We start from the raw sequence: 9,484 nt of genomic DNA, 5'->3' as shown, positions 1-9,484 counted from the left end.
ACTCTGCCCTGTCTTGAGGCATTGTCACTGTCCCTGGAACAACTAGCCCATTTCCCCAGTTACTGTGTCAATCTATCTCGTCCAGGGTTTTCCTCTCCTGTCCTGTCCCTCCACCTTTCTACGCATGACATCCTTCTCCAAGGACTGGTCTTTTCTGGCAACATGCCTGATTATGTGACATAGAGCTTCAAAATCCTTGTCTTCAAGGAGCGACTTGGTTTCAACTTCTCTAGGACCGACCCATTTGTTTTCTTGATTGTTCATGGCATGTTCATTAATCTTCTGCAGCAACACAACCCAAGGCATCTATCCTTCTGTCATCCTTAGTCATTGTCTAGCTCTCTGATGCAATTGCAAAGGCCACAGTCTGAACCAGGTTTATCTTAGTGTCCAGACTGACATTATTGCTTTTAAGCAGTCCTTGACAGCAGATTTTCCTAATCCAATTTGCCTTTTGATTTCATGACTACTGGTGCCAAGAGCTTTGATTGTGGAGCTGAGCAAGTTAAAATTGTTAATAATCTCAGTATCCTCTCTATTAATACAGTGCTGTTGTTTGTCCCAGTCATCTTAAATCCATATTGTACAGCAAATCCTCCAGGTCCTCAGTTTTTGCAAGTGAGGTTGTGTTATCTGCATATCACAAGTTATTGAGTCTTCTCCCAATTCTGATGCCACATTCCTCCTCTTAAAGCACAGCCTCTCGAATTAACTGTTCCGTATATAAATTGAAGAGGAATGTGGACAAGACACATCCTTGACACACTCCTTTCACGATTTTGAACCATGGGGTGTTTCTTTGCTCTGTTCTGACAATGGCTTTCTGGTCCAAATACAGGTTTCACTTGAGCACAGTCAGGTGTTGTGGAATCGCCATTCTTCTCAATGTTAGCCACAATGTGTTGTGATCCACACAGTCAGATGCCTTTGCATAGTCAATGAAAAACAGACCTTCTCTGGTATTCTCTGCTCTCAGCCAAGATACATCAGACATTGTCTATGATGTCCCCAGTGCCATGACCTCTTCTAAACCCAGTCTGCACATCTGGCAGCTCTCTGCTGATGTACTGTTCCAGTCGTTTCTGGGTAATCTTAAGAAGAATTTTTCTTGCATGCTATAGTAATTAAATACTTTGATAATCTTCACACTCTGTTGTGTTGTTGTTATGTGCCATTGAGTCACCTGCAAATCATAGTGACTATATGTACATTAGTTCCAATCCCTATCCTGAGTAAATTTTATCATTTCTGACAGACTTATTCCCATTTCTCCAATCACAGAGTCAATCCATCTCATCTTGAGCCTTCCTTTCCTGCACTGTCCCTCTACCCTTCCATGCATGATGTCCTTCTCCAAAAACTGGTCCTGCCTGGCCACATGTGAAAAGTATGTGACAGTGAGACAGAACTTCAAAATTTTTAATCCAGGAAGCAGCTTGGTTTCACCCTCTCTAGGACAGACTTTTGGTCCTCTGACAGCCCACAGTATGTTCAACACTCTTCTCCATCATCACAACACAAATGCATTGCTCTTTCTTCTATTATCCTTAGTTACTATCCAGCTCTCTAATGCATAGCAATTGTGAAGATCATGTCCTGGATAAGGCTCACCTTACTCTCCAGATCAACACTGTTGTTCTTCAGTACTCTAGATAGATCCCTGACAGCAGATTTTCCCAATGCAATTCCTCATTTGATTTCCTGACTACTGTGCCAAGAGTGTTGATTGTGGAACCAAGCAAGAAGTTGTTAAAAATCTCAGTCTCTTATCCATATATCATGAAGCTGCCAATTGGCCAAGGGTTTAGAATCTTTTTTTTTTCTTGATGTTGAGCTTCAATCCATTATAATCCTTGACCTTCTGTAATAAATGCCTCAGGTTCTCCTCAGTTTCAGCTCACAAGGGTGTGTTATCAGCATAATGCAGGTTGTTGATGAGTCTTCCTTCAATTGTGATGCCACATCCCTCCTCATAAAGCCCAGCCTCCCAGATCCACATATAGTTTGAAAAGGTATGGAGATAGGATGTATCCCTAACACACACATTCTTGTTAGATCACCTTATTTTTTGGAATGGGAATAAAAATGGATCTCTTCCATTCAGTTGGCCAGGTAGCTGTGTTTGATTGTTTTGCACAGCTTAGTGAGCACATGTAAGGCAGCGACTCTTTGTTGAAATACATCAATTGGTATCCATCAATTCCTGGAGCTTTGTTTTTTTGCCAATTCTTTCAGAGCAGCATGAGCTTCCTCCTTCATCATGATGGCTTTATACATGGATTTCACCTGATGGTCTACACAGTAATTCGACTAATTACATCTGTGGAAAGAATCAGAGAAGCTTAATATCAGTTGTAAAAACCAGGCCAGGTGAGGACTGTCAAACCGTCCATCAAATTCAAGCTGAAGCTAAAGAAAATTAAAACAAATCAACATGAACGAATATTTGATCTTGAGTCTATCCCACCTGAATTTAAAAACCATCTCAGGAATATGTCTGAAGTCTTGAGCACTAATGAATGAAGACCAGCTGAGCTGTGGGAAGATATCAAGAATATCACCCAAGGAGAGGATAAAAGATCATTACAAAGACAGAGGAAGAAAACAAAACTGATATGGATGTCAGAAGAGACTCTGAATATTGCACTAGAATGCAGAGAAACCATAGCAAAGAGAAAAACAGGAAGTTAAGCAGCTGAACAGGATTTCAAAGGGCAATTTGAGAAGACAAACCAAAGTAGTATAATGTGCGAATATGTGGAGTCACAAAATAAAAAAGAAATTACTCAGTGTTTCTTAAGATGAGGGAAATAAAGAACAAATTCAAGCCTCAAATGCCAGTACTTAAGGATACTATGAGAAGAATATTGAATGATCCAGGAAACAGCAAATGAAGATAGAGAAAGTATACAGTATCACTGTAACAAAAAGAATTGGCTGACACAGAGGAATTTCATGAAACATCATATACTCATGAGTTTTTAAAATACTAGGATATTTTTTGTTGTTATTATAATTTGAGATTTTTAAAAACAACAAATTTGTGGATATATTTCTTATATACTATAAAATTAACTTCTTTAAATTTTACATTTCAATGCTCTAAATATAGTTGTCCAGTTGTGCAACCATTGTCATAATCAATTTTAGTACATATCTTAACTCAAAAAGAAATTCTATATCCACTCTCCAATTTTGCTTTTTCTATCCTTGTGACCACTATTTTACTGTCAGTATATAGATAGCCCTTGTGGCCTAGTGGCATGATGCTGTGCTCCAAGTTCGAAGGCACACAACAGTTCAAATCCACAAGTTTCTCCATGTATCATCTTTGTTTTAGCATACAGGAACCAGTATTTTAGTATTTACTGAGCAATATTCCATTATATCAGTTCTACATTTGCTTATTTATTCATCAGTTTGTAGCCATTTTGGGAGGGTTCCTAGTTTTTAGCAGTTATAAATAATGACACCATGAATATCCATCAATATGTTTTTTGTGTCAACAAGCTTTCATTTATTTTGGTTATTTACTTAGGAGTGGAATTACTGGTTCATATCTTTAATACATGAAGGAAAAGTAAAACTGTTTTACAAAAGGGAGCATCATATTACATTCCAACCATCAAGTGTCTCCTTATTTTTGTCAACATTTACTATTAACTATCTTTTTTAAAATAGACATATAGTGTGTAGGAAATGATATATCTCATTGTGGTTTTGATTTACAAGCCCTTCTAAAGCTTAACATCAAGAAAATGAAGATTCTTATCACTGGGCCAGTTGGCAGCATCATGATAGTTGGAGAAGATACTGAGATTGTTAACAATATCAGCGTACTCAGGTCCACAATCAACACTCTTGGCACCAGGAGGCAGGAAACCAAATTATTAATTCATTAGGCAAATCTACTGTTAAGGATCTCTTCAAAGTCCTGAAGAGCAAGAATGTCAGTCTAGCAACTAAGGTGTGCCTGATCTGTTCCATGGTCTTTGCAATTACTTTGTATGCATTGGAGAGCTGGACAATGAACAAGGATTACAGAAGAAGAAGAATTGATGACTTTGACTTGAGATTCTGGAGAAAAGTATTGAAATACCTGTAATAGACAAAAGAACTAACAGGTCTAGCCTGGAGAGGGTGAAACCAAGGTGTTCCATGGAGGCAAGGGCTTTGAGACTCTGTCTCGCATACTTTGGACATGTAGCCAGGAGGGACCAGTCTTTGGAGAAGGACAACATGCTTAGAAGGGTTGAGTGTCAGTGCAAGAGAGGAAGACCCTAGGTGAGGTGGATTGACACCGAAACTGAGTAATGAGGGTAGGAGTGTCAGACAGTGAGATTGGCTCAAGGTAGAGCAGAGTTCAGAGCTATTGGGCATAGGGTCATTATGAGTTGTAGTTGACTGGATGGCACATGATGACAACAATGAATAAAGGTATTGAACAACTATTGACACTTACTGGCTATTTATAGGTCTTTGGGATATATCTATCTCAAAAGTGTTATATATTATATTCCAGGTGCACATCCTTTAGTAGATGTGTTGTTGTTGATGTTAGGTGCCTGCCATAAAGTTGACTATGTCTCATAGTATCTCAGTGAATAAAAGATCTGAACCTTGCTCTATCCTGTTACAGACACTGTGTCACTCCATCTCGGTGACGGTCATTTTAGATTTCATTCTCTCTCTGCCTTTCACAGAGTGATGTCTTTTTTTAGGACTTGTCCGTCTTGATAACATGACTAAAGTATGCAAGATGAAATCCACCATCTTTGCCTCTAAAGAGAATTCTGGTTGCAATTCCTCTATGATAGATATACTTGTTCTTTTGATAGTCATTACTATACTCAACAATCTTCTCCATCACAATTCAGACAGTGATTCTTTGTTCTTCCTTATTCACTAATTTTTATATACATACATAACAATTGAACATACTGTGGCTTGGAACAGGTGCATCTTAGGCTTAAAACTAACATCGTTACTTTTGGGAGCACTTTGTAGAGGTCTTTGGCAGCAGATTTTCTCAGTGAAGCACATCTTTTGATTTATTAACTGTTTGTAGCATGGGTACTGATTGGGGATCCAAGGGAAATGACGTTTTTAACAATCTATCTTTTCTCATCTGTGGTGATGAAGAAAGAAGTTCAAGCTGCTCTGAAAGAATTGGCAAAAACACCAACAACAAAACAAGACCCCAGGAATTGATAGCATATCAACTGACATATTTCAACAAACAGACACTGCTCTGGATGTGCTCACCAAGTGTGCCAAGAAATCTGGAGGACAGCCATCTGGCCAACTGACTGGAAGGGGCCAATGCTTGTTCCAATTCCAAAGAAAAGTGGGCCAATAAAGTGTGGAAATTGCCAAACAATATCATTACTATCATATGCAAGAAAAATTCTGCTGAAAAATATCCAAAAATGACTTGAAACAACTCATCAACAGAGAACTTCCAGATGTGCAGACTGTGTTTAGAAGAGGCCATGGGACTAGGGATATTGTAACTAATATTAGATGGATCTTGGGTGAGAGCAGAGAGTACCAGAGGAATGTCTGTGTTTCATTGATTATGCAAAGGCATCTGACTGTGTGGATCACAATAAACTGTGGCTGACTCTGAGAAAAATGGGAATCTCAGAGCATTTGGTTGTGCTTATGTGAAACTTCTACTTGGACCATGAGGCATTCATCAGAAAAGAGCAAGGAAACATCACATAGTACGAAATCAGGATAAAATATACCACGGATGAGTCATATCTTCCTTTTAGTCTATATGCAGAACAGATCATCCAGGAGGCTGGGCTCTATGAGGAGGAGTGTGGAATCAGGATTGCAGGAAATCTCATCAATAACCTATATTAAGCAGATGACACAACCTTGTTTGCTGAAATTGAGGAAGAACTGAAGTGCTTGCTGCAGAAGGTCAAGGACTGCAGCCTTAAATATGGATTGAAGCTCAACATCAAGTAAACAGAGATTCTCACCACTGGGCTGATTGGTAGCATCGTGATGGATGGTGAAGAGATTGAGATTGCTAAGAATTTTAGTTTGCTTGGCTCCACGATCAACATTCTTGGTACTAGCAGCCAGGAAATCAAAAGATGAATTACATTAGAAAAGTCTGCTGCCTGGGACATCTCCAGAGTACTGAAAAGCAAGAATGTCAGTCTGGAAATTAAGCTGTGCTTGATTCAGACCATAGTCTTTGAAATTATTTGCTATGCATCTGAAAGCTGAACAATTACTAGGGATGAAAGAAAAAGAATTGATGCCTTTCAGTTATGATGTTGGAGAAGAGTATTGGCTCTACCATAGACTGCCAGGAGAACAAACAGGTTCAACCTAGAGAGGGTGAAACCAGGCTGCTCCTTGGGTGCAAGGATTCTGAGGCTTCATCTGACATATTTTGGGCATGTTGCAAGGAGGAACCAGTCTTTGGAGAGGGATATCATGCTTGGAAGGGTGGAGGGACAGCACAAGAGAGGGAGACCTTTGATGAGATGGATTGATTCAGAGGCTGTGGTAGTGAGGGTAGGTGTGTCAGAGACAGTAAGGTTGGCACAGGTTAGAGGAGGTTTCAGGGCTATTGTACATAGGGTCACTATGAGTTACATAACAACAACAACAACAACATACATTTAAGTATATAAAGTAGAACAATGAAATTATATATCTAAGTTCTAATTTTATAAAATTATTTGCTGATCAATATTTATGATAATAACATACATTTAAGTACAATATTAATTTTTACGTTCTCAATTTAATTCAAGCTACAGATTTAGAGCAGAATTTCCATTTTCCCCACAAAAATTATATATATTAAAAGACCTAACACAAATTATGGATTTCTGGTACCTTAGTGTTAAAAAGCTGCACTGCCACCTCAAACACATGGCATTCAAATTCACTAGCTGCTCTGCAGCAAAAAAGAGGATCAGTATCCCTGTACAGTTTACTTCCTCTGAAAATTCACTGGAGGGTCAGCTATGGGATTATTTTGATTTGATGATGTTTAACAACAACAGGACAGATTCTTTTAATTCATATCTACTAAAGAATAAAAGATATATAGGGGAAAGGAAGTATTAGAGGGAAGGAAGGGGAGTATTTTGCTTCTCTGTGAATCGTAGTTTCTCATTTGAGAAATGGTCATCTACTTAGAATCCAGCATATGATCTATTACGCTGGAAATGAAAAAGTGAGGGGAAATGGGGTTGCTTTCATAGTTAGAAAGGCCATTTCTAGATCCATCCTGAAACACAAAGTGTGAGTGACAGAATAATATCCAAACACATGTAAAGAAGACCTGGTAGTAGCGCTATCATTCAAATATAGGCACCAACAACTAGAGACAAAGAGGAGGAAATGGATGACTTCTACCAACTCTTTCAGTCAAAAATTCATTTAACAGTCAATCAAGATACTTTGATAATATTAAGTGAGTGGAATGCAAAAGTTGAGAACAGAAAAGATCAGACATTAAAAAGCATGGACATGGTGACAGAAATGAAGCTGGAGACAGATGATAGAATTCTATACAATCAATAACTTATTCATTGCAAATACTTTTTATAAGAAACACAAACAGTGACTATACACTTGGGACTTCACCTGACGGTCTACAAAGGAATCAGATTGATTACATCTGAAGAAAAATGTAGCTTGAGAAGCTCAATATCAGCTGTGAAAACTAGGCCAGGCGTTGATTGTGGAACAGACCATCAAGTACTCATGTGAAAATTCCAACTGAAGTTAAAAATATCAAATCCACAAGAATCAAAGTTTGACCCCAAATCTATTCCACCAGAATTTAAAGACCACCTCAGGAACAGATTTAAGGCCTTTGAGCACTAATGAGCAAAGACCAGATGAGGTATGTGAGGATATCAAGAATACCATTCATAAAGAATGCAAAAAGTCATTACAAAGAGAGAAGAAAGAAAAGGCCAAGAGAGATGTCAGAAAAGACTCTAAATATTACACTACAATGCCTAGAAACCAAAACAAAGGGAAGAAAGCAAGAAGTTAAGGAGTTGAAAAGAAGATTCGAAAGGTCAGCTCAATTAGACAGAGGCAAGTATTATAACAAAATGTACAAAGAGCTAGAGTCAGAAAATCAAGAGTCAAACTTGCTCAGTAGTTCTTAAACTGAAGAAAATGAAGAACAAGTTTAAGTTTCGAGTTGCGATACTTAAGGATGCTGAAGGCAGAATGTTGTGTGACCCAGGAAGCATCAAAAGAAGATGGAAGGAGTACAAATAGCTAATATACCAAAAGGAATTGGCTGATGCAGAAGAATATAAGGAAATATGTGATCAAGAGGCAATGATTATGGAGGAAGGCCAAGCTTCTCTGAAGGAATTGGCAAAAAGCAAGGCCCAAGGAATTGATGGAATATAAATTGACATATTTTAGCAAACAAATGCTGCCCTGGAAGTGCTCACCATCGTATGCCAAAAAATCTGGAAGACAACTACCTGGCCAACTGACTGGAAGAGATATGTATCTATTTTCATTCCAAAATATGGTGACCCAGTGGAGTATAAAAAATATTAAACAGTATCATTAATAATATCACAGGCAATCAAGATCCTGCTGAAGATTACCCAAAAACAACAGAAACAGTACATCAGCAGAAAACTGCCAGATGTGCAGCTTTGTATTAGAAGAGGTCGTAGCATGGAATACTATGCAGCCTGCAGAAACAATGATTTTGTAAATCAGTACCTAAATTCGGAGGGACTAGAGAGCATTACGCCAAGTGATCTAACTCAGTCCCATAAGGACAAATACTGTATAAAACCATTATTGTAGAAATAGATAACTAGTAAAATGTGTATGAGGATTGGGCGGGAAGGGAGCACAGGGGTGAAGATGGGTGGGGTGCATAATCATAGGTTTACACAATTTGATGGGTGGAGGGAGGGGTGGGTTAAGGAATGGGAAAAATCTGATGTGAAAAACAATGTATGTGAACTTTGTAAGTAAACCAGTATAAAATTAAAAGTTTATGTTTAAAAAGAAGAAGAGGAGGTTGTGGCACTAGGGACATCATAGCCAATGTTAGATGGATCTTAGCTGAAGGCAGGGAGTACCAGAGGAACGTTTATCTGTATTTCATTGACTATGCAAATGCATTTGACTGTGTGGATTACAATAAATTGCGGCTAACTATAAGAAAAATGGGGATCCCAGAACTCTTACTTGTGTAAATGAGGACCTATACTTGGACCAGGAAACACTAGTTAAACAGAGCAGAAAAACACTGCATGGTTCAAAGTCAGGAAAGGTCTATATCAGGGATGCATCTTATCTCTATATCTTTTCAATCTATATGCAGAAGAGATCATTCAAGAGGTTGGACTTTATGAGGAGGAATGTGGCATCAGGATTGGAGGAAGACTCATCAACAACCTATGCTATGCAGATGACACAACCTTGTTTGCTGAAACTGAAGAGGATATGAGGTGTT

This window comes from Elephantulus edwardii, unplaced genomic scaffold (genome assembly GCF_000299155.1).
Source record: "Elephantulus edwardii isolate Elephantulus edwardi_28Jun2011 unplaced genomic scaffold, EleEdw1.0 scaffold00168, whole genome shotgun sequence".
Lineage (NCBI taxonomy): Eukaryota > Metazoa > Chordata > Mammalia > Macroscelidea > Macroscelididae > Elephantulus > Elephantulus edwardii.
The sequence above is the reverse complement of the archived record's forward strand: the minus strand, read 5'-3'. Positions refer to the sequence as shown.